This window comes from Ranitomeya variabilis, chromosome 3, assembly GCF_051348905.1.
Source record: "Ranitomeya variabilis isolate aRanVar5 chromosome 3, aRanVar5.hap1, whole genome shotgun sequence".
Classification (NCBI taxonomy): domain Eukaryota; kingdom Metazoa; phylum Chordata; class Amphibia; order Anura; family Dendrobatidae; genus Ranitomeya; species Ranitomeya variabilis.
The window spans coordinates 212,638,837-212,663,019 of NC_135234.1; the positions used below are offsets into that span (position 1 = coordinate 212,638,837).

At 41.7% G+C, this 24,183-nt stretch overlaps 1 protein-coding gene across 2 annotated transcripts in view; it reads right to left on the reverse strand.

Annotated features, from left to right (window-relative positions):
• The window catches only part of SLC45A3 (solute carrier family 45 member 3), a 57,738-nt gene extending 35,364 nt beyond the window's left edge, over window positions 1-22,374 (reverse strand). Inside the window, exon 1 of one of the 2 annotated variants that reach the window (XM_077295130.1) lies at window positions 22,270-22,374. The gene's annotated coding sequence lies outside the window, so the exon portion shown is untranslated. Of the gene's footprint in view, window positions 1-4,826; window positions 4,893-22,269 lie in introns of those variants that run through there. The other variant, XM_077295131.1, reaches the window with a different exon arrangement.
• Window positions 22,375-24,183: the final 1,809 nt, after the last annotated feature.

The window sequence follows — 24,183 nt, forward strand, 5'->3', positions numbered from 1 at the left end:
GAGCAAGAGAACAGATCACTAATGATTAAATGTTCGATCACTGCACACAAACAGCATGGTGAATCTAAACAGGTACAATTGATGTGCAGCTGATAAGATGTAATTACAGTAGACAACAATACACTAAAAAGGAGAAATGCGAGTGTGCTGCGCTGCTGGTGAAGAATTAGTAGGATTCAGATGAATAGAAATAGAGTGTAGTTTATTCCCAACGCATTTCTAGGCTCTACGCATCTCTTCTTCAGGGAAACCACAATAAAGATTCAGACAGAGACAGTTCACCAGCTTAAATAATGTAGCGTAGTTTAACAACATCACAAGGTGACCATAAAAAAATGCAATAAAACTGCATGCTTTTTGTCAATCCCTAGTCTATCATAGTTGTAGACAAACCAGCATACACCGCACATCCAAAGCTTACACATTCAGCTACTGCTTCTAGGCAAAAATGTAAAAACTGAACATGAGGTTCCAAGTTCACATTATGAGCAAAATATATGAAGCCCACTGCCACGTCACGACAAACCTCCTGGTGAGTCCCCACTATTAAAGGACAACCATCGAAGTGATACCACACCAGCAGGAGGAACGACCCAAGTGCTCTACAACACCTGACCCATGTGGCAAGGCAAAGCTCCCCCAACTCCAGGTCACACCACTCCATAGGCACAGTGGCACAACAACAATGGACTTCTTTTTAATAATTTCAAAATTAAAAAAGTAATATTTTACTGTAAATTAACCTCAACATTTATATCCATGATATTCAACTATATTTTGGCAAATCATCAAATTATATGAATAGTCACTCCTCACAATAATCTGATTTCTCCACCCAATGCTTTTTTTTTGCTTATGCCTTATCACTACTTGTTTACTGAAGCAAAGTTCACAACTACCGGATACAAAAAATTCAGATGACAAGCTGTGTGAAAAGAGAAAATAAAATGCTGTGAATAAAGCTAGCCGTACACACTACGTCAATGTCAGACAAACCCACCAATTTCGGTGGGACTGACTAAGGAAGTATCATGCAATAGGGGCTCCCTACTCTACCCTGATGGGAGGTGTCAGGGAAAAGAAGGATCAGGCAGTCGGGAAATAATCCGATGTCAGAGATGTCTGGCAGCAGCTTTGTAAGACTCCTCATTAGGAAAGTCGTCAAGAGAAAAAGCTAACTGCCACCAAATGAGCATCTGACCGACCATAGCATTTATGGTCATCTCTAGGTTGAGCCCACACATAGTGCAGCTAAAATCCAAGCCAGCCTGTGTAATATTAGGATAATTATCCACACACAATTTTGTTAATATATTTCATAGGCAGCATATCTAGGGAAAGAAAATATTTTCTCCAGTAAGGGTAATATATGATCTGTTCCAAAATAGTATGCAAAAAACAACAGTATACTACAGACAACACTCTGTTCTGCTCTGTTTCAAAATAGTGTACTAAAGTCATAATATGCTGAATCTTAAGGCATATTAGAGTGCTAAGACTCGACGCGTTTCTCAACAATAGCTTCATCAGGAGAAGATATTAGTTAATACTCAGCTAAAGATGTAATCAGGAATGCTGTCACCAAATGGTAATGTGCACCAGTGCATGTGTCAATCAGATATTCCAATTTAACAACACAACTGTCGAGTGACTTGGGACCAGGGGCTCCATTCCTAGTTTGCCCTGTTCCCGGGATGCTTCAGATGGCAAAGATGCCGGGGCCTCTGCCCTTGCCTTATCTCCTAAGTTAGCCCTTCGTCTGTCCCCTTCCCCCACCTAGGAAAGCGGGGGCGCTACTGTGCTCTGCAGTACACCAATCTGACAAACAGGGCAACAAAGACAAGGGTAAACTGAAAATCCCCACACACAAAATATTCACTCACATATAACAGAGGAATCCACCAGGGTGTGCTGAAAGGGGAAGAAAGCAAAACAGTAAAAGATAAGGGATTACCAAGCATACAAACCAAACAGTCGCTTATAACTTCTCCAGCACTCCTTCTCAAGCCAACTTCTCTCCTATGGCCATGAAGCAAGAGCTAACTCTGACGGGATTAGTAATAGAGCCCAGATTATATAGGGAAAAGGAGTGGCTAACCGAGCACAGCTAAACACAGGAATTTCCGATATGGCTGATTGACCCCGTTCTGCTGGAAGAAATAAACACATTTAATAAACCGGAGAAGTGGCGGAGTAGGAGCAGCCAGACGCTGCGGTCTTCTGGCTCCGCTCCGTTGCGGTAGCCCCGTGACAACAAAGCACTGCAATAGATCAGTGGGTGTAATACTCATCACAAAATGCTGAAAAGGTATCTGAAATATGGGCTTTTCCTTACATTTTTGTGAACACGTCTATGGTGATCTACGATTGATTCAGGGATGGCCCAAGTATTACAGTCATGTTCCGGGATGCTAAAATGTATTCATGACAGCTGCGTGAGAGAAGCCTTTTACTTTGTGTACTCTCCTATTCCTACTCCATGTATACAGGATACACAAAATACACCATTTAGTGGAGACTTATGATAAGATAACGTAATAATACAGAATACAAGATTATACACTTAGAATAAGTGAGTTTGGTGAGAGAAGTAATCTGTGTCCAAAGAAACAATGAGAAAGGACACAACATCCTGGAAGGTCTTATTTACACACAGGGTGTGCTACACAACAATGACTGAGCTTTCACCTGCTCATTCTCTAGAATTCTAGTATTATTGCTCAACAGAATGACTACTAGAAAGAAAATTCAAAGAGTTTATTTTCTTATATGAATGTGGCATTAGTTCTTCTTTACATATCTGAACGCTATCCATTTCTTAATGCAAACAGGAGCATTTCTATACGATCACAGGAATGGAAAATCTGTCCATACATTACAACAGCAAACTGATATTGATTTGCAAGACTTTAGTCTTTTCAAACATACATCCTATCACAATACATAGTATACCAAATCTCTACGCGTTTCTCCTCTATAGCTTCATCAGGAGTACATACATAATTAGACGCCTGAGCCCAAAGTCTGAGTTTTGCTTAGACTGATGCTCCTTTTTCTTTTAACTGTCATTCCCCTTGAGTTGATGTTTTTTACCCAGAATTTTGGGGCGTTTTACGCAAAATATATTTTCTTAAAGCTGAAATAAAAGCAAAATATAAAAAAAAATATAAACAGCATGTCAATTTCTGACAATTATGCCCCAATTCCCAACATGTGAACAGGACTGTGATAGAATCATGTTGGTAGCTTTCAGCAGACCTGGCTCTGACAACTGGGTCATTCTCAGAAATGTCTGCAAAAAATATGCCCCTTATGATTTTACCCTTAAGTAGATCTGCAAATTATACTGTCCTCAATAGAGTTACTCATCTGATAAATAGCTTTTGAAAACAGCTGTGGGTAATATTAAAAAACAAAAAAAAACAGCCTCCACCAATTCTTTCCTTGGCTGATCTAGCTCTGAGCCTCGTGTGGCGCTCTGCGCCTTTGTATACAATGGGCCATCACGTGAGGTCTGGAGCCAATCTATGCCTGAATTTGTCACGTGGCGTATTACTGGTATCATGGCTCCAATCACTGAGCAGTAATGTCGGTAGTGGCCCCAGAGTTCATGTGTTGGCTGCATTTAAAAAAAAGAAAGGGAGCCCTGGGGAAGATGTTTTATGACAAATGAAGCTGTTTTTAAACAACATTTATAAGTTAGATAATCTCTTTAAATTCCTTTTAAAATATGGGAAAACCCCTGTCAAAAACATAGAGATGTTCAGTTGCAATGATTACTGGGATTGGCTCTAGGTCACAATCAGAAGCGCTCCCAGCATCCCGACTTTCTGATTGCCGGTGGGTGGTGCACTGCTGGTTGACTGACAGTTCAGACCTTTGGCATGCTGGTGTCACAGGCCAGAACTGTGCCCTCTCCAGTCTGCTTCTTCTGCATCAAAGGAGCACAAGGGCACTAAAGCTGGCAAGATTCAGCTATCAACTCAACTTTAGCAAAGAGCTTGTAAGCATTGCCCTCCTTGCCTGGGAGACCGGCCACTGCTGATAGACTTGACCTATGGCAGGTACCGATGCGCATTAGGTCTCGTGCAGACAACCGTAATAATTGAACAAGTGCTATCTATTGTTTTGACGGATTGCTCTCGACCCAAGTCGTTCTATGAGGCCGTACACGTGGCCCATTTTTTTCCTCGTAGGGAAAGAATCGCTGCATGCCAGAGTTTGATCCGGTATTCGGATCGCCCATGCAAGTCAATAAGTCTGCTGAAAACATTGGACTGCACTCGGATGACATTAGAGTGCAGTTAGATTTCCACGGACTGACAGAATGGAGAAGATGGAGAATTGTAATTGCAACCGAGAGAAACAGATCACAATATGCTCACACTTTGATCAAAGTTTGAGCAGAGTCTGATTCACATAATTGATCCAATTCTCCCAGATGAGAGAATTTACGCACTTGTGACCCTAGCCTTAAAAGTAGAAATACCTGTGTTATGTGGATAAAAAGAATTTGTATTAGGAGATAAATTACAAAGTTGCTTGTTTTTACAAATGTAGCTATTAAACAACTTGTGAATAACCCTTTACATCATATACTGATGTTAAAGAGCAGTCACTTTTTTTTATAAAGGTTATATGAGTGTTGGGTAATTTTGGTCCTGAAATATATTCAGAAGTAATTGAGAAATTCTGCTCACTAAATTGCCATTGCAGGACAGCCGGAATATGGCAAGGGGAATAATAAAAGTTGTCACAGTTCTATACAATCTATAAAGGCATTCTTCTCAGCCCATGAATCAGTTAGGATTATTGCTTACACTTACAGTTTTGCTTTTCACTTCCTTTTACCTTTCACCTTGACTCATTTTACGGCATATGTGGGTTCTTTCCTGCAATCAGATAGACCTGACTTGGAATTTTAGAAATCAATAAATACGTAAGCCAATTTTACATTAACTGATCAATCTGTTTGAACTGAAAGATAATTTGAAATGGATAATGTTAATGATTTTAAGTGAGTCTAAGATTTTATCATTAAAAGGAAACTGTCATCATATTCATGCTGCCCAAACAACAAGCTACATGAATCAGACACTTCCAAGCAATCTATGGAACTATCTAGATTTTTTTTTTTTTTTAATATTAAACCAGGAGTGGGTAGTGGAATTGTGCCTGTCTTCATGACATGAGGCATCCTTTTATTATTATTGCTGAATTATCGTATGAATTTTTGTAATTAATAAAAACATTGATTATACATTCCTTTTCCTTCCTTTACACAGTAAACACTCCTGGTTTAATAATAATAATAATAATAATAATAAAAAAATCTAGATAGTTCCATAGATTGCTAAATCTTACTAGGTAATAAAGCCATATCATTGAATATTTATTCATAACACTGCTTAAGGCTGTACACTGATATGTTAAATCCTTAGTAAAGTACTCCAGTGCAGAAAGTAGGTGTACATAAGGTGGAAACTAGATAATGTAAGCAATGACCGCTGGAAAATTTTCTAGAAAGTGCATCAGTGCATGTAAACAATATTGCAGGTTTAAATAAGCATGAAACCAAATGAAAAAAGGTAAAAAAGGTGCATATAGTTTTCTTCTTCCAGTCACGCCCCCTTCCCCCCGAAGTAAACGTTGAAACGCGCGTTGGGGTGGGAGACAGGGCATCTTTTCCCTTTGACTGACAGGTATCTGTTTATTTTAATAGGGAGTGAGCTGTCGGTCAACCGGAGCAGATTGGGAAGAAGCTGGCCAGAGACATAACTTCGGATTGGTCAACCAAGACATACAGTCCCTGATTGGCTAATGCTGATGCTGCCACTCTGTGCCAACCTTTGTACTGCTTGCCCATTCGCTACAGAGTCCTATATAAACTCTTACCCACAAAGCTCTCCACAATTCTGCATCACCCTACATCTCCTCCCCCATTTTTGTCTACCACCCTACCCATTCTCTCTGTTCTGCTAATGAGCTAAGACTAACATTCTCTATGATCCAAACCTCCCATTCCTGTCTCCAGGAATTCTCTTGTGCTGTGCCAGTTTTCTGAAATGCGCTACCCCAGACAACCTGGTTCATTTCCATTATCCACAGTTTCAAGCATACCGTAAAAACACATTTCTTTAGATTGTCCTATAACCTCACCTCACTAATCTAACTACAGTAATTATTCTCTGTTCTCCCTTCCATGCGCTTAATAGCACCTTGTATCAATACTTGTACAGATACTGTCTGGAGACCGGCTCATTCAGCGGTATTTGAATGCCCCAATTTATTATAATGATGGCTGGAAATTACATATTTTTCCTTTTGTGTCCCCTCTATTTCCTCATAAATTGTAAGCCTACAATCGTAAAGTGTAGTGGAATATGAAAATTATTATAATTCTTTTAAAGTATGTTTACAACAAAGCAACATACAAGAGTAAAACTTATTGTACTTAGTTGCCATCGAATAGCCAGTGCCTGATTCATGCTACTCAGGGTTCCACAACATGAATTTGATAACAGGTTAACTTTAAAAACTTATTAATTGGATAATCAATATTGTGGATGAAACAACTTTTGGTGCCGTACAACTAGCTGACTAAAGAGGTCCCATGTGGCATCAGAAATTTACCAGCTTTATACATTGTGAAGTGGCCATGAATGAAGCTGCAAGCTCTCTCTCACCCATTTGTAAGGACGAGAGCTTGTAGAACCACTCCCTCTTAGTGCTCCTGTGGCTCTCAACAAGATCATTGGAATACCAAGAATCGGACCACCACCAATTTAATATTGATGACCTTTTTTAAGAATGCTCCTGGAGAGCCCCTTTAATTTGTATAGAACAGAGCAACTATTGAATTACTACATGTATCCTCTGTAATGAAAACTCTCCAAATAACCAATAAGTGTAAGACATATGCGGCCATTGGAACTTTATTAGAGAATTGCTTACAATAGAAAGCCCTGAAGACCAGGGAGCAGACCGAAGGTCTATCATAGCAACCTGTATGGATAATTGTCCACAGGCAACTGTGCATGCGAGAATACTATTTACTAAATTGCAGCATTAGAAAGCATTACAAAGCATATAATTAGGGATTTCCTTGTTTAATTACGTCCCCTTGTCCTTAACTAGGACGAGACCACAACTATTAGTAGTACGGGCCAATAAAATACTGCTACAGACACCGGTTTTCTTTGTATTCCGGAAGTGTGTTGATAGTGCTCAGGGAGCTTGTCTTAAGAAAGAACAGGTGAAGATGGGGTGGACAGGAATGCTGTTCTTCATGTAACACTTGATCTGTCTTACAGTCATGTGGAGGTGTGCTAAAAGGCTCCTTTGTCCATATGGAGGCATTTCCTTACCATTCAATGAAACCTTTTGTATCAGAGTAAGAAGATTCTCTCTTAAGACATTATTTGCTATTTCCTTACAGTCATTCTAGTCTTGTTTAAAACTTTCTGATAAGATGTAACCCAACAATTTGGTAGATCTTAGATACATTTCTTCCTCCACGTACATCACCGTTTCTCTTGCTTCCTTTATCATTATGTAGCTTTGAGCACTGCCATTCTGTCCCTTTTTCTCACTTTTTTCAGACAGATCATCCAGGTCTAAGAACCTATGTGAATTACTTTGCTCACTACAATCTATTATATCTCTTATTAGATATGCCATTATGGGTTTATTTTTTGCAGTGATGTTGTTTCCTGATTACAAAATATTGTACCTGGCTATGGAGCCTGATATATTTCTACACTCATACTTTTAGAAAAAAATAATATTTAAGATCAAGTCCATATATATTACAAAAGCAGCCATAGTGGCTGCCATAGGGCACAGGCTCAAAGCACGACCATCATATATACCTAACAAATTGCACTCTGCAGCACTATATTGCATTACTGATCTAGAAAATAAAAAAAGAAGATACTTAGAGCATAAGCTGGCCAATACATGTGTGCCCAACAGCCAACAACAGGGCGACCCTCTTTGCTGGGAACCTAACCTAATGTGATTCCTCTCCTGAGCTGATAACCTACATTTATATTATATGGGTAGGTAGGATCGTATAATGATTAAAACAACCAGAGGTTGATGGGTGGGGTGCTTGATGAGAGAGCCTATGTATACAAATAACAAACACTGATTACCACTTCTAAACAGATTCCAGGTGTAAACAGGTGCATACTAAGAGATGCCACCATACTAAAAGGCACCACCATGACAACAATTCATGTGCACCTGGACAGGCTTTCTCCTGTTAAAGTAATTAATAGCACAAAAGAGTAAGTTTATTTTGGCTGACCATTTACATTTTGTTTGCATATCTTTTACATCATATACTTTATTTCTCAGCTTTAAGATCAAGTTTAAGAGTTACTGTCTTTTTATTTTTTTTCCTAAATCAATAGTACACATAAAAATAACAAGTTTTGCAATATATGTTATTAAAGCTCCCCCCATCGAATTTTAAAAGCACCAACTGACATCTCCTATCTCAGTAATGGGAAAATCTGTCTTTATTGAATAAAGATTTTACAGATTTTAGCTATGAATTGAGAGTGAAAGATCAATCCAGGAGGAGAAAGAAGCATATTCCTCAGATAAAATATATTGCAAAGTAGCTTTTTTTCATGAGTACTATTGATTTATGAAATATAAATTAAAATAACAGATACTCTTTAACCGGGCATATCCCTATGTCCAGGTAGCCTGGCACATAATGACCTTAGACGTATGGACACGTCATATCTTTAATGCGGCACCGCTACCGCAGTCGAGTTGATTGCATTAAAGTTCCAGCACCAAATTACCAGAAGCCACATAGAGTCGTCATCCCGGGGTGGTGCGTCCAGGTCTGCTCTTCGGTGTAGGGTCACCCACGATATTCATCATTTTGAGTTGTGCTCTTCATACCTGTTTGCTAGACCTGGAGCTAATGCACCAAGTTGGCAGATAGACGCAAGCCACAACTCATGGGACCGGTAACATCCTGAAACCGGTATTCAGCGGAGGAAGCATACACTACGTCTTCCTTGCCTTCAACACTGATAGTGAGGGAGAGGATCCCACCTTCCTTTATTCTTCCTCCTCCTCCTCAAAGAAAGCTGAACCGCCACTCATATGCCCCAGGACAGAAACGGAACCATCTCCCACCGTTACTGACCCCGTATGGACCTCACCACCCGAAGATTATGAGCTACTGTTTCCTGATTTTGTGGTGCAATCAGGAATCAAATTTGACACCACAGGCCTTACAAAGATGGACTTTTTCACTGAGGATTTTGTAAACCTCATGGTGGCCCAAACAAATTTGTACACCAACCAATTTCTGGCACAAAACCACACACTTCAACATTTTCTAACTGGACTCCTGTATACAAAGTAGAAACTATGATATTTTGGGTCCTGGTCCTTCACATGAGGATAGCGAACAAGCCAGAACTTCAGCAATATTGGAGTGTTGTTGTTTTATACAACACTCCAGAGTTCAGCATGGCAATGACCTGTAAATGTCTTGAGGCCATCCAAAGATATTTGCATTACAATGATAATCCAGGGTGTCCTCCCTAAGATGACCACAACTTTGACCATCTTTTTCAAAGTTTGGCCAGTCACTGAGCACTTCAGCAACAAGTTTGCTCAGGTGTACTTGCCCCAAAGGGACATCTGCGTGGATGAGTCCCTAATCCATTTCAAGTGGAAGCTCAAATTCTGGCAATATCTGCCCAGTATGAGGGCCAGGTATGGAATTAAGCTGTACAAACTGTGTGAGTGTACCTCAGTAGACTCCTGAATTGAACCCCCTGAATGCCCCCCTGCCCTGGGAATCAGTAGGAAAATTGTGTGGGATTTGGTGCACCGACTCCTGGATCAAGGTTATCACCACTACATAGATAACTTTTATACCAGCCTCCCACTCTTCCAGTCCTTCTCTTCACGAGCTACAGCAGCCTGCGGTACTGTCCGCAAAAATCAGAGAGGCCTCCCTAAGACGCTAATTAGGCAACTGCTAAGAAAGCGTGAGAGCAGAGGCCAATGTGGGACAACATGCTGGTGGTCAAGTACAAGGACAAGAGGGATGTTCTTTTCTTGACCACCATACAAGGTAAAGGCAGCACCCTCAGCACTGTATGAGGTACCTCCACAGAGGTCCACAAACCACACTGCGTACTGGAGTACAACAAGAACATAGGGGGACTTGATCTCTCTGATGAAGTCCTCTAGCCGTACAGCGCCATGAGAAAAGCCAAGGTGTACAAGAAGCTGGCCATGTACATCCTACAGATAGAATGAAAGCATTGTGCATTGCCATCATGTTGTGCAAAAACAGTCAAATTGTACTCCTTCCCTTCCTATCCCTGCCGTGCGCCGAAACAGTAGTTTTCCCCCACATATGGGGTATCAGCGTACTTAGGAGAAATTGCACAAAAACTTTTGGAGTACAATTTCACCTGATACCCTTGTGAAAATAAGAAATTTGGGGCTAAAAGATCATTTTTTGTGGAAAAAATTAATTTTTTAATTTTTACGGCTCTACGTTACAAACTTATGTGAAGCATATGTGGGTTCAAAGTGGTCACCACACATCTAGACAAGTTCCGATAGCAGTCTAGTTTCCAAAACAGGGTCAATTATGGGGGGTTTCCACTGTTTAGGCACATCAGGGGTTCTCCAAACGCAACATGGTATCCGCTCTTAATTCCAGTCAATTTTGAGTTCAAACAGTCAAATTGTGCTCCTTCCCTTCCTAGCCCTGCCATGTGCCGAAACAGTAGTTTTCATCCACATATGGAGGTATCAGCGTACTCAGGAGAAATTGCCCAAAAATGTTTGGGGTACAATTTCTTTCTTTCTTGTGAAAATAAGAAATTTGGGGCTAAAAGATCATTTTTGTGGAAAAAATTAGATTTTTTATTTTCACGGCTCTACGTTATAAACTTCTGTGAAGCACCTGTGGGTTCAAAGTGCTCACCACACATCTAGATAAGTTACTTGAAGGGTCTAGTTTACAAAATGGGGGTCACTTGTGGGGGGTGAGCGGATGTTTAGGCACATCAGAGGCTCTCCAAACACGATGGTGTCTGCTAATTATTCCAGCAAATTTTGCATTCAAAAAGTCAAATAGGGGTCCCTCTGAGACCTGCCGAGTGCCCAAACTGTGGTTTTCCGCCTTATATGGGGTATCGGCATGTTTAAGAAGATATTTCACTACAAATTTTGAAGTCCATATTTTCCTGTTACCCTTATGAAAATAAACAAACATGGGGTCTAAAGTAACATTTTAGTGAAAAAAAAGTTAAATGTTCATTTTTTCCTTCCACCTTGCGTTAGTTCCTGAGAAGCACCTGAAGGGTTAATAAACTTCTTGAATGTGATTTTGTACCCCGTGATGGGTGCACTTTAGAATGGTGTAACTTTTGAGTATTTTCCGTCATATAGACCCCTGAAAGTAACTTCAAATGTGATGCTGTCCCTAAAAAAATGGTTTTGGAAAATACTGTAAAAATGAGAAAGCGTTGGTCAACTTTAAACAATTTTGTGACATAACTATCTGATTTAAGGGCATAAAAAAGAAAAGTTTGAAAATTACAACATTTCCCAAATTTTCACCAAATTAAATTTTTTTCACAAATGCAAGTCATAATGAAGAAACTTTGCCACTATCATGAAGGACAATATGTCAGGAATAAATAATCTCAGAAACAATGGAATCCGTTGAAGCGTTCTAGAGGTAATACCACATAAAATGACACTAGTCAGATTTGTAATATTTGGCCAGGGCATGAAGGTGAAAACAGGCTTGGGGAGTAAAGGGGTTAAACATTTACTCCAAAATGTGGTGCAACAATGCCTTAGATACACATACTTATGCAAGCAAAATACTGTAGGCTTGTCTTTTCAAGAAATACTTGTTGCCTCCTGTTTTTTTAACAGATTACTTTTCCTATACAAAATGTCAACCTTGACTGATTTTTGCTTGATGTCATTAACACTTCCATTTTCAGTAAGGGTGTGTAGACATTTGACATCCATTGTTGCACTGATACAAGTTTTCACTGTATTTTTTTATGTCACGGTATTTCAGTTACTGTAACAACAATTGTCAAGCTTTCTGTGTGACTCAATGATCTGTGGGTGGGAGATTGTATTGTTATGGATTGCATAATTAAACTGTTTAAAAAAAATGTGTTTGTAGTGGAGAATTGGAGTGTAAGCCTGACATTATTATCTTTTTGACTGCCAAAAAAATTAATCTGCTGCAAAGTTCTTCACATTTTTAATCTTCCATTCATCTTGGTGATGAGCGCTCACAAAGGTTCTATTCCTCTACTCTCGTGAATGAGACTGAACCGCACTAAAAAGTTTTTAAAGTGACTGTCCAATAAGTAGTTTGTGTATGATAAGTAGTTCCGAACCTACAGGGGATGGTTACCTGCTAGTTATTTTAGCGCTTGCCGTTTGGTTGCTTTTTAGCAAACCCCTCTAACTTTTCTCACCCACTCTTTGTACGTCATATTTAGCATTAATATAAAGTGCAGCAAAACTTTATGAATATTTCTCAGTATAGAAGACCGGTGTAAATTATTTAAGAGATCCCCCCTCAGAGGGTTTATACATACATCATGGGTGCACAAACATAACAGGATTAGACACTGCAGATGTCAAGTTAATATTGTATAATAAAGATTATTGTAGCGCAGTGGTCCCCAACCTTTCTAAGAGCCACATATATCTCTGAGAGTTGGTTGTCAGCCACATTCAGCACCCCCCCACACACTCTTCCTCTCAGTAGTGACATCCAGCGTCCCCCATTACCAGTATAACAGCACCCCACAGAAGGCACAGCGATCCCTTCTGCCCCCTCACTCCCAGCCCGGTATACTTATATTCAGGGGTCCCAACTTTAACCCTATCCAGTATTCTGGATTCAAGCACTCCCTCCACACTATTACATCCACATTTAAGTACCCCTCCAAGGCCAGCTGGGGTTTTAGATTCTCTTATGCTAGAGAATTAATGACACTCCGATCAAACTCTGATCTGAGTGTCAGCTTAGTGTGAATCGTAACACAGGATTTTTTCATCTACTCCATTGTGTGAGGCCGCAGAAATCGGACTGTAGTCTGTCATCCGAGTGCAGTCTGATGATTTCAATGCACCCATAGACTTGAATGAATGGGTGCGTGCCATCCAATTTGTGCTGCAAAATTTTCTCATGCCGAATCGGTATGAGAAATAAAATGCTGATTATTACTGCCCCATAGAATAACATTGATCCAAGTGCTATCCGATAAAACACTGGATAGCCCTCGTCCGATGTATACGCTCGTGTGAGTGAGCCCTAATTGGCAGTATCATCTCACCTCCAGCTTACCATATTGATCACACCCTTTCCCACCAGTGTATGTGCATCCAGATCTGCTCTTCTGTGCACAACTACTTACATCTGGAGACCTGCTCGTTATAGAGGCTTCCTAGTCTTGGTGCTAATCCACCAAGCTGGCAGACAGCCGGCAGCCATACATCTTGGGTCTGCGAGCCACATGTGGCTCCCGGCCCATAGGTTGTGGTCCTCTGCTTTAGGTCCTGTATTTTCAGATGTCTATTTGCATTGGAATATTAACAAGACACATGGTGTAACAACCCTTTTTGTAACACTACTTCTTTCATATACAGTAATAAACCTGTGTTCGTGTGTTCGTGTGTACGTTTGAGATCTGGTAAAATGATAGACACTATGACTGTACCGACCAGCGCTTTTGACATCTGCCCTGTGATAGATCCGGCTCTCTGTCTTTTTCGGTTGTTCTGCTTCTATAGAGAGACAGAACACTAAAAAGTATAGTCCGAGTCTAAATCAGCCCATTGACGATGCTACAGTATCGGAGTATATTGCTACTTATTTTTACATCTGCTGCCTTTATTCTGACATCCACTAAAAGGCATTGTCTGATGATGGCCAACCCTTCACTAAAGACAGCTGCTTTTAAAGAGTGCTGTTATTTTATTACCACAGCTCCCCTGAGTTTACTGGTTTTCGTGTTTCTTTCTTTTTTTAAAAAATTCTGCCTTACAGTTCCAGAAATATGGGCCTAATTGATTACCGTAGGTCTAATTTTTATGGTCTTTCCAAAGTGGGTGTGGCTTACAAAGTAATTATGCAGAGCAGTTTACAGACACACCCCAGAGGATCCTGTGAGCTCCGCCCTCCTGTAAGACCACAAAAATTAGCACTTTATGAAAAAAATGTCCATATCTCTGGATTAAAAAAATAGAGTAATCAGGGAGAAGCAGGAATAAAATAAGAGCAAAAACTGGTCACTTTTCATCTGATGATAGATCCTGTTTAAGTAATAACCCATTGTGCATGTGAAGTCACCTGGCTCTGCCTAATGGGATGTCAATCAAAGAAGAATGGGTGTACTTACAGCCAGAACACCATGACGCATTATAACACAATGGTGTTGGCGTCTTCTGCAAAAATCTAGTGATAAGTCCCGTCTAATGTTTTTTTGTGATGCCATTTCGGATTTTGCCCAACACTATGAGCACAGGCAACTCTAGTACAGGGTTACCAACTCTCCAGAAATTGCTGACTGTTTGTAAAAAACTTGGTCACATTTACTAATGTCAGTAAAAAAATTAAAAAATTGAAGTGTCCACCAAAGAGAGGTTTATATGAGGCATTCGGAATGGGTGACTTTTCCCCGTGTTTAAAGTGTAATAGTCATTGAAATTTTTATTTAGTAAATCTATAGTACACGTGATTTGCTTATTTCTCTGCCAGAATCAGTCATTATAAAAATTCTCAATTCTGAGGTAAAATCTGTATTCAGTGGAGAAGGACTCTCCCATTACTGAGATAAGAGATGGCAGTTGGTGCTGATAAGATTCTATACAGATAGGAGGGGGGAGGAGGACCTCTGTCTGTATCTACTCCCTCCTTCCATCTACACAGAATCTTATCAGCACCAACTGCCATCTCCTATCTACACAATGGGAAAGTCTGTCTTTATTGAATACAGAGTTTACCTCAGAATTGAGCATTTTGATAATGACCGATCAATTCTGGCAGAGAAAGAAGCAGATTTTTCTAATAAGATACATTACAAAGTTACTTATTTTCATGTTTACTACTGATTTATGAAATAAAAATTAAAATGACGATTACTCTGTAGACATCAAGCATTACATTTCTATTCTCGGCTCTGGTTGGAGATGTTTCATGTCTTCCACCTTTCTCTCAAGGTTATACATGTACCAAATAACACATGGTCCTTACCGTGAAAGAAAACCCTGTCCCCTGACATTTATACCGCAAGTAGGGAGAGTACAGTCGTCCACCAATAACATTACATTCTCCCTTTTCAGTGATGTCACACATTGTAATATCTGTAGATAAAAGGCAGAATTTCACATGCCACATTTTATTGCTTTCATGAACACAAGTTCCTTTTTTTAACTGATAATATTTCATTCTTCTCCTTACGTTACAGCATCAGATGGAGTATGCACTTTATCCCTTCATGTGTCACACATCACTCAACAAGGAGTTTATTCCTTAGTTTCACATAACAGGTATTATCTAGTGCAGGGGTCCCAAGCGGTCCCATGAATTGTGGCTTGCGTCTGTCTGCCAGCTTGGTGCATTAGCTCCAGGTCTAGCAAACAGGTATGAAGAGCACATCTCAAAATGATGAATATCGTGAGTAGCCCTACACTGAAGAGCAGATCTGGACGCACATATTCTGGTCTTATTCTGTCAGAGGAGGTGCTTGACGCTGTATGATACGGTGTGGCGGGACTGATTGATGGGAGAATAGTAAATAGGGTATTGTGGGAACCTCTAAATTTTGGTATACCGTATATACTCGAGTATAAGCCGAGCCCCCTAATTTTGCCACAAAAAACTGGGAAAACTTATTGACTCGAGTATAAGCCTAGGGTGGAAAATGCAGCAGCTACCGGTGAATTTCAAAATTAAAAATAGATGCTCCATACCGTTCATTATGGCCCCATAGATGCTCGACATAAAGCTGTGCCACATATAATGCTCTGCACCGTTCATTATGGCCCCATAGAAAGCTGTGCCATATACAATGCTCTGCACCGTTCATTATGGCCCCATAGATAGCTGTGCCATATACAATGCTCTGCACCTTTGATTATGGCCCCATACATAGCTGTGCTATATATTACCTCTGCACCTTTGATTATGGCCCCATAGATAGCTGTGCCATATATAATGCTCTGCACCTTTGATTATGGCCCCATAGATAGCTGTGCCATATATAATGCTCTGCACCTTTGATTATGGCCCCATAGATAGCTGTGCCATATATAATGCTCTGCACCTTTGATTATGGCCCCATAGATAGCTGTGCCATATATAATGCTCTGCACCTTTGACCTTTGATTATGGCCCCATAGATGCTCCACATAAAGCTGTGCCTTATATATAGTGCTCTGCACCGTTAACCCATAGATGCTCCACATAAAGCTGTGCCTTATATATAGTGCTCTGCACCGTTGCCCCATAGATGCTCCACATAAAGCTGTGCCTTATATATAGTGCTCTGCACCGTTGCCCCATAGATGCTCCACATAAAGCTGTGCCTTATATATAGTGCTCTGCACCGTTGCCCCATAGATGCTCCACATAAAGCTGTGCCTTATATATAGTGCTCTGCACCGTTGCCCCATAGATGCTCCACATAAAGCTGTGCCTTATATATAGTGCTCTGCACCGTTGCCTCATAGATACTCCACATAAATCTGTGCCATTGCTGCTGCTGCTGCTGCAATAAAAAAAACAAACCACATACTCACCTCTCTTGCTTGCAGCTCCTCAGCGTCCCGTCCCGGCGTCTCTCTGCACTGACTGATCAGGCAGAGGGCGGCGCGCACACTATATGCGTCATCGCGCCCTCTGACCTGAACAGTCAGAACAAGAGGACGCGAAGACTGAGCGGCGCCCGGCGGGTGGAACGAGGGAAGGTAAATATGTAATACTTACCTGCTCCCGGCGTCCCGCTCCTTCCCCCGGACAGCTGGTCTTCGGTGCCGCAGCCTCTTCCTCTGTCAGCGGTCACCGGCACCGCTGATTAGAGAAATGAATTATGCGGCTCCGCCCCTATGGGAGGTGGAGCAGCCTATTCATTTCTCTAATGAGCGGTCCCATGTGACCGCTGAACAGGGGAAGAGCTGCGGCACCGAAGACCGTGGGACGGGCAGGGGGAGCGCCAGGAGCCCCGGAAGCAGGTAAGTATGCCTCAGCGCCCTCTCCCCCTCACCTGCCGACCGTGACTCGAGTATAAGCCGAGGGGGCACTTTCAGCCCAAAAATTTGGGCTGAAAATCTCGGCTTATGCTCGAGTATATACGGTACTTCTTCAGCTGCCACTACTGTGAGGTGGGGCGGGAACTGAATGGGGCTCACGACCCTCTTTCAGAGCTGAATGTGGTTCACGACCCTCTCTCAGAGCTGAATGTGGCTTAGGACCCTCTCTCAGAGCTGAATGTGGCTTAGGACCCTCTCTCAAAGCTGTATGTGGCTCACAACCCTCTCTCAGAGCTGTATGTGGCTCACAACCCTCTCTCAGAGCTGAATGTGGCTCACGACCGTCTCTCAAAGATGAATGCTGCTCACGACCCTCTCTCAGAGCTGAATATGGCTCACGACCCTCTCTCAGAGCTGAATATGGCTCACGACCCTCTCTCAGAGCTGAATATGGCTCACGACCCTCTCTCAGAGCTGAATGTGGCTCACAACCCTCTCTCAGAGCTGATCTCAACCCCATAGAAAACCTTTGGAGGGAGTTGAAAGTTCGTGTTGCCCAGCGACAGACCCAAAACATCACTGCTCTAGGGGAGATCTGCATGGAGGAATGGGCCAACATACCACCAACAGTGTGTGCCAACCTTGTGAAGACTTACAGAAAACGTTTGACCTCTGTCATTGACAACAAAGGATATAAAGCAAAATATTGAGATGAACTTTTGTTAATGACCAAATACTTATTTTCCATCATAACTTGCAAAATAAATCTTGCCAAATCAGACAAGGTGATTTTCCGGATTTGTTTTCTCATTTTGACTCTCATAGTTGTGGTCTACCTATGATGTCAATTACAGGCCTCTCTCATCTTTTTAAGTGGGAGAATTTGCACAATTGGTCGCTGACTAAATACTTTTTTCCCCACTGTACATCATGTATTTGTCGGATAACATAGCAAAAACAGGAGGCCAATTGCCTTTAAAATCAGCAGCATGTCAAAGCTTGGCACTGAAAGAAAGTACTGCTCTGAACCCTGCAGATCTGTGGATGTGGCCCTGGACTATGATATAAGATGTGAGATAAGCAGTGGAATGCATTGCTGAGGTAAGCTATATAGGTCACTGCATTTTCATATGATAATACTTGATTAGTAAAGCAACATAGATATAATCATTGTAATTTTAAAAGAAATGTCTGTGTAATGAGATGAACATATTGCCCACATCTCCCCCCTTGAAGTACAAGTGATGTTATGATGTGTAATGTGAATTGTGCTATATGTTAATGGAGTTAATGATGTGTGTAGTTTGACAGCAGGGAGAGTTAATGGTTGGGACTAGCCCAGAGTGGGAGGGGCTACGCTGAAGGGAGAGAGACAGTTTCCTGTCAGAACAGCAGAAAGGGTTTAGTGTGCGTAGAGAAAGGACCTGAGATCTATCTTGAACAGTGCTGAATGACGTGGGTGTCCCTAAGGGGAGAGGAGACAGCAAGATTCTGAACAGAGAAGTAGAAGAGAAGTGACTGAAGGAACAGGGTGATTGATTAGAGAGGGTCCAGGGTCAGGAGACTTAACAGTACCGCCTATAGTTTATAATTCACGGAGGTAACAGGCCTAAACGGGACAGAGTACATAAGATGAAGACAGTGCCCTGGGAGGGAGTTCAGAGACAAAAGAGATAAGTACTGGCCATACTGGCAATATAGTTCCCTAGAGGGGAAGACATGGAACATTGGGAGCCCCAATGGGGACAGTGCCGATAATGTCTATAAAGCGCTGTGGAACTAATGGCGTTATATAAGTGAGAAAAATAAACATAGGACTCTTACAAACTGGACTGTAGTACTGAGCTGGGTTGTGGTGACTTAGAGAGGAACATTGAAGATAGAGGAAACGCGAGTAAAGAAGAAGGAACTGAAAGTGTGTGTGAAGATTATCTGCATTCGCTCATCAAGTTTTGTGTTCACTATCGACTGTATATATTCGCCATCAAGATATTGTTGAGTTAAAAGGTCTATTTTTGACTGGACGTCTCCCTCATTGAACTGTCAAACCTCAGTTCTTGGCCAACTAACATCATCGGCTACATGCAGCCTGCAAGGGCATAGCGCCATCACCGGACAGGTCCACCACCCAGCCAGGAACCCCACCTTCATGTAACATGTTGGGGGGCAGGAGATGAGTATCTCGCCCGTGGCTACAACCTTACGCCATGTTACATCCGTATCTAGGAACCGGCCTGCTACATGGAGAATGTGGTTTCAGGGCACTTTAACAAGCCTCAGATCTTCACTAAATACCATGAAAATGTTTATGGCTGCATTGTGAAGAGACATACGCGGCTGTTATCGCTACTTGCCGGCCGACCTATCTGTGCTACAAGCCTGCAGCAATTTCACGAGTGTAGTAAGATGGCATCTAATAGGACACAAGGGTCGCCAGTCTGTTTCCATAGGTAGCAACACATATACAAATATAAAGAATGTGCTGTTTATTACGCCTTTCACGCACTGCAGGAATTGTGATTTCCTTTGAGATAAGAAGTGAAAGGACTATACAGCGAGCTTGTGAAGTATTCATTAGCTACCGGTATATAGTTAGAATTACAGGATATTTGATCTACAAGTTACGATGCCAGGCATTAGGGATCTATGCACGGTATGACGTGCAACACAACAAAACACTAGTTTCTTTTCCGGCAGGTAAAAAAAAAATTTTCCCCAAAGGTACAGAATGGGTTAAAAAATAAGGGACCTTTATTGTTATGCATAAATAAAAAATAAGCCCCTATAAATAAATATATAAATGAGGCAATACTCCCCTCAACATCCCCCTGCTGCTCTACAGACGTTATCAGCCTCCCACCAGGCTATATACTTTATGCCGCAACGATAATGGAGGGACTGCCACAGCCAATCAGTGGTGAAGTGGCTGACCGCTGCAGCCAATCAATGTTGGCAATCATTTTCCCTGTGTCAAGAGGGAATAAGAAGTAGAGACCAGTGGGAGACCTGAAAAGTGTTAGGAATAGTAGCAAGGGAATAATTTTTTTAAGGCAATTTCAGCCTTTAACCTCTTTAATGTTTATTCCAATGATTTTCCTTCCATCGCAGTGGTCATCAAAATAATGGAAAATAATGAAATAATAGAATTCCCCATTATGGTAATTAGTGCTCCAACTGTTGGGAAAATGCCTCTTAAAGCAGTAATGCACCCTTACTGCAGTATCACTACATATTTAGTCATCCTTGACATTCAGGATTCGAGTAGTATTGCAACAACCCCTCTTGAGCTACAATTATGGCCGTACACCTGCTGTGTTCTCCAAATAACACTTCTAGCTTGATTTTTTTCCCCTTTTATTCCACTGACTTAGGCTAAGTGCAGATGACTGTAATTTTTCTCATCCGAGAAAATTTGGTCAATTATGCTAATCACCCTCAGATCCGAGTTTAAGCATAGTGTGATCCGAGTCTCTCCAACAAGGAGAAGATGGAGAAAAAAAATCTAAATCTCCATCTTCTCCATTCTGTCAGTCTGCGGAAATCAGACTGCACTCAGATGTTATCCGAGTGCAGTCCGATGTTTTCTAGGCACTCATTGACTTGCACGTCTAAGGGTGATCTGAATATCAAATCCAACTCAAGCATGCAGTGATTTTTTTTTTTCCAGGACCAGTACTGGAAAAAAATTGAACATGTGCTGGGCCCCAAAGAATAACATGGGGATGAGGCTAGCCATCAGAACAATGGATAGCACTCCTCCGATTATTATAGTCGTCTGCACCTTATAATGGATGAGTCAGGTTTCCACCAAGCTACATTATTCTTTCACAAAGCAACTGAGGTCTCAGGAAAAAGAAATAACGTGAACTGAGTATTGGTCCCTGCCGAGGACTGCAATTTATCTCCTATTCAACTGAACAGTAGCTGAGCCACCGTTCTTTGTAATGGCCACTACCCAGCGAACACTGTCCTGATTACATCTGGTCTGCACCAGCTGATTGTTGGGGGTGCCAGGGGTTGGACACCCCATTAATCTGATATTGATGACCTACCGTTCACTTTAACTACTTCTGGAATGTCTTATAACTTCTGGGAGGTCCATGAATGACACTTCCAAGTGTCCTAGGTGGGTCCCCACCTGCAGGGATGGAGAGCTACTGGGAGAAATGGAGGACCCACTTATTACTTTCTATGCCTTCCTGATAATGAGCCCCATATGCACAGATCAGGGGGCGACACGACTCCCCACGGGATGGAGGAAGAGGACGAATTACTTCTGATACCCAGTTATAGGAAAAATTGGCAATACAAACAAATCTGCTAAAATGCCCCAAAAGCTGGGTAAGTGTGCAATAAAAAATAAACATAAATTCCTAAATAAATTAAACAAAGTAAAGATACGATACCACTAGACCAAAACGCATTGTATCTCTGTCCCCTACAGCAAAAAATCCATATATATCCCGTATACAAAAAATGGGAGCACAGGTAAAATTAAATAAAAAGGTGAAAAAAAATCATATCTGATCCATTCTTTAACATTTCCGATACAATAAGATTATATGGAAACAAAAAACAATGAATATTTAATATTTCAGTTTAACATGCGCTTAGAAAGAGGTCAGTGACAGGGAAGAGTTAATTTGGGAACAGGGAAGTTCAGTTTCAGAAGGTGGAAAAAAAATGACAAAATAGCATCCTAAGTATTCATCTGATGTGAGTCACAATTCTTACTCCGGAAGATCAGGGGGAAAAGCGGAGCAAAAATAGGAAGAGTGGGAACTAGAGAATACGGGGTGGGCACTGGGGGGCTGCCACATAGAAACATCACCATGCTGAGCAGTCACACAGGGCGCTGATGGGAAGGATGGGGGATATGACAGGACACCTCTGCCGCGGGTTGGGGGTCTCAGGACATGTGGTGGCTTCAATAGAGGGGCTGGCACGGAGAATGGCGCACTCTACAATGAAATGTCTCACCTGGCTGACGGCCGCCCCCTTGGCTGTACCTGCGCCCCCCGTACGTGTCCTAGGCGACAGCTCTGCACCTTCTCTGCCCAACTCTGCTGCACTTTTAAATCTCAGAGTGCGGCGCATGCGCAGTGCCAAGCAGGGAGGGTAGACTACAGAGACCTGTGTGGGAGGAGGTGTGACACGGGACCGTGACCGTCACTTCGGGGCTGTTACTTCAGAGGCAGAGCGTGGTCCTGCGTGGTCCTGGGGAATCAGGGGACCACCTCATCACAGCACAGCACGGAGAGAGACCTTCTCTGTATGCAGCGAGGGCTGCAGTCTCTGCCAGCAGGAACTGTCCAGAATAATGGCCAGCAAAGTCAGAAAAGTATCTTTAACCCCTGCAGGACTCAGCCATTTTTCATTTTTGCACTTTGATCCCTCTTCTTCACTTTTTTCTTTCTCAGAACTATCCATTTTACAATATAATATACTGAAAGATGGAATGTAAAAAAAAAATGCAATTCCTCCACTGGTTTTTGAGGTTCCTTTTTACAGAGTTCATTGTGCGGTAACAATAATAATAATAATAATCTTTATTTTTATATAGCGCTAACATATTCCGCAGCGCTTTACAGGTTGCACACATTATCATCGCTGTCCCCATTGAGGCTCACAATCTAAATACAATGACCTGGTAATATAGGTTTCTGGGTCAGTCCGATTATCCTGATACCAAACGTATAGGTTTTTTTATATTAGTGGTTAAAAAATAATAATTCCAAATTAATTTAAAAAAATGTCTTTGTGCCACCATTTTCTGTGATCCATCATTTTTTTGTTTTCATCAGCGTGTTTTTTCCTATGGCGAGATATCACTTTTATCGCTGCCATTTTGGGGTACATACAAAGGTTTTCATAGCTTTTTATTGCATTTTTTGGGAGTCGCTGTGGTTGACGCCTTTTACCATTTAGGTGTATTAATTCCATATTTTTATAGAATGGACTGCTGCGGATGCAGTGATACTGAATATGTTTTTTTCATTTTTCACTTTTTCAATTGGAAAAATTAAATTTAAACTCTATGCGACTGCAGACTTGTAAATGTTCACATTGCGCACCATGCATATGCAGCGCCCCAGGGTCCTGGTCGTTGCAGTAATGTCATTCTTCCACCAGGGGGAGTGATGTTACGTCTGAAGGCAATAAAGGAGATCACTTTACCAGGTATCACAAACAACACTACACACTTCATACTCCAGTCCACCAGGGTGAGCTATGCTCCTATTTAGTAGGGCACTCTTCACAATTAGGTAAAACTGGTGGTCTGGATAGGAAGTGAGGCAGAAGCGAGCTGGGCTTCACCCAGTGAGCTGCTATCTGAGCTCGACTCAGGTAGTTGGTCCCTGACAGGGGTGGGATCCTGTCAGAGGCCTAGACAGAAGGCCACGGAGCTGCACCTGCCTGTTATGACCCCAATGGCGAGGGTCTCAGAGGTACGTGGAAGTCTGCAGAATACAAAAATCCAGCTCATAGGGCAGTGGTAACTAGGGTTGAGCGACTTTCATTTTTTTAAGATCGAGTAGGGTTTTGGGAAACCCGATTTTGTCCAGAGTCGAGTCGAGTGCAGTCGGCCGATTATCGCTAAAAGTCGGGGATCGACCGAAACACGAAACCCAATGCAAGTCAATGGGGAAGCATAGTCGGCAGTGAGTGGAGGCCAGGAAAACACCTACAGTGCCCATTTTAATGCCAAAAACATCCATTCTTGTTTCTGAAGCTTGCCAATCTTAATTAACTGTATAATAATAGTTGGGCATAGGGAATTGGGGGAAAGTTGTGGGGGGAGTAGGGCTGGCTCAAGTTTTTCGTGGGCCCAGGAAATGCGGACTACGTCACGGCGGTGTTGCAGGGAAAGGTAAGTATTTAAAAGTTGCAAGT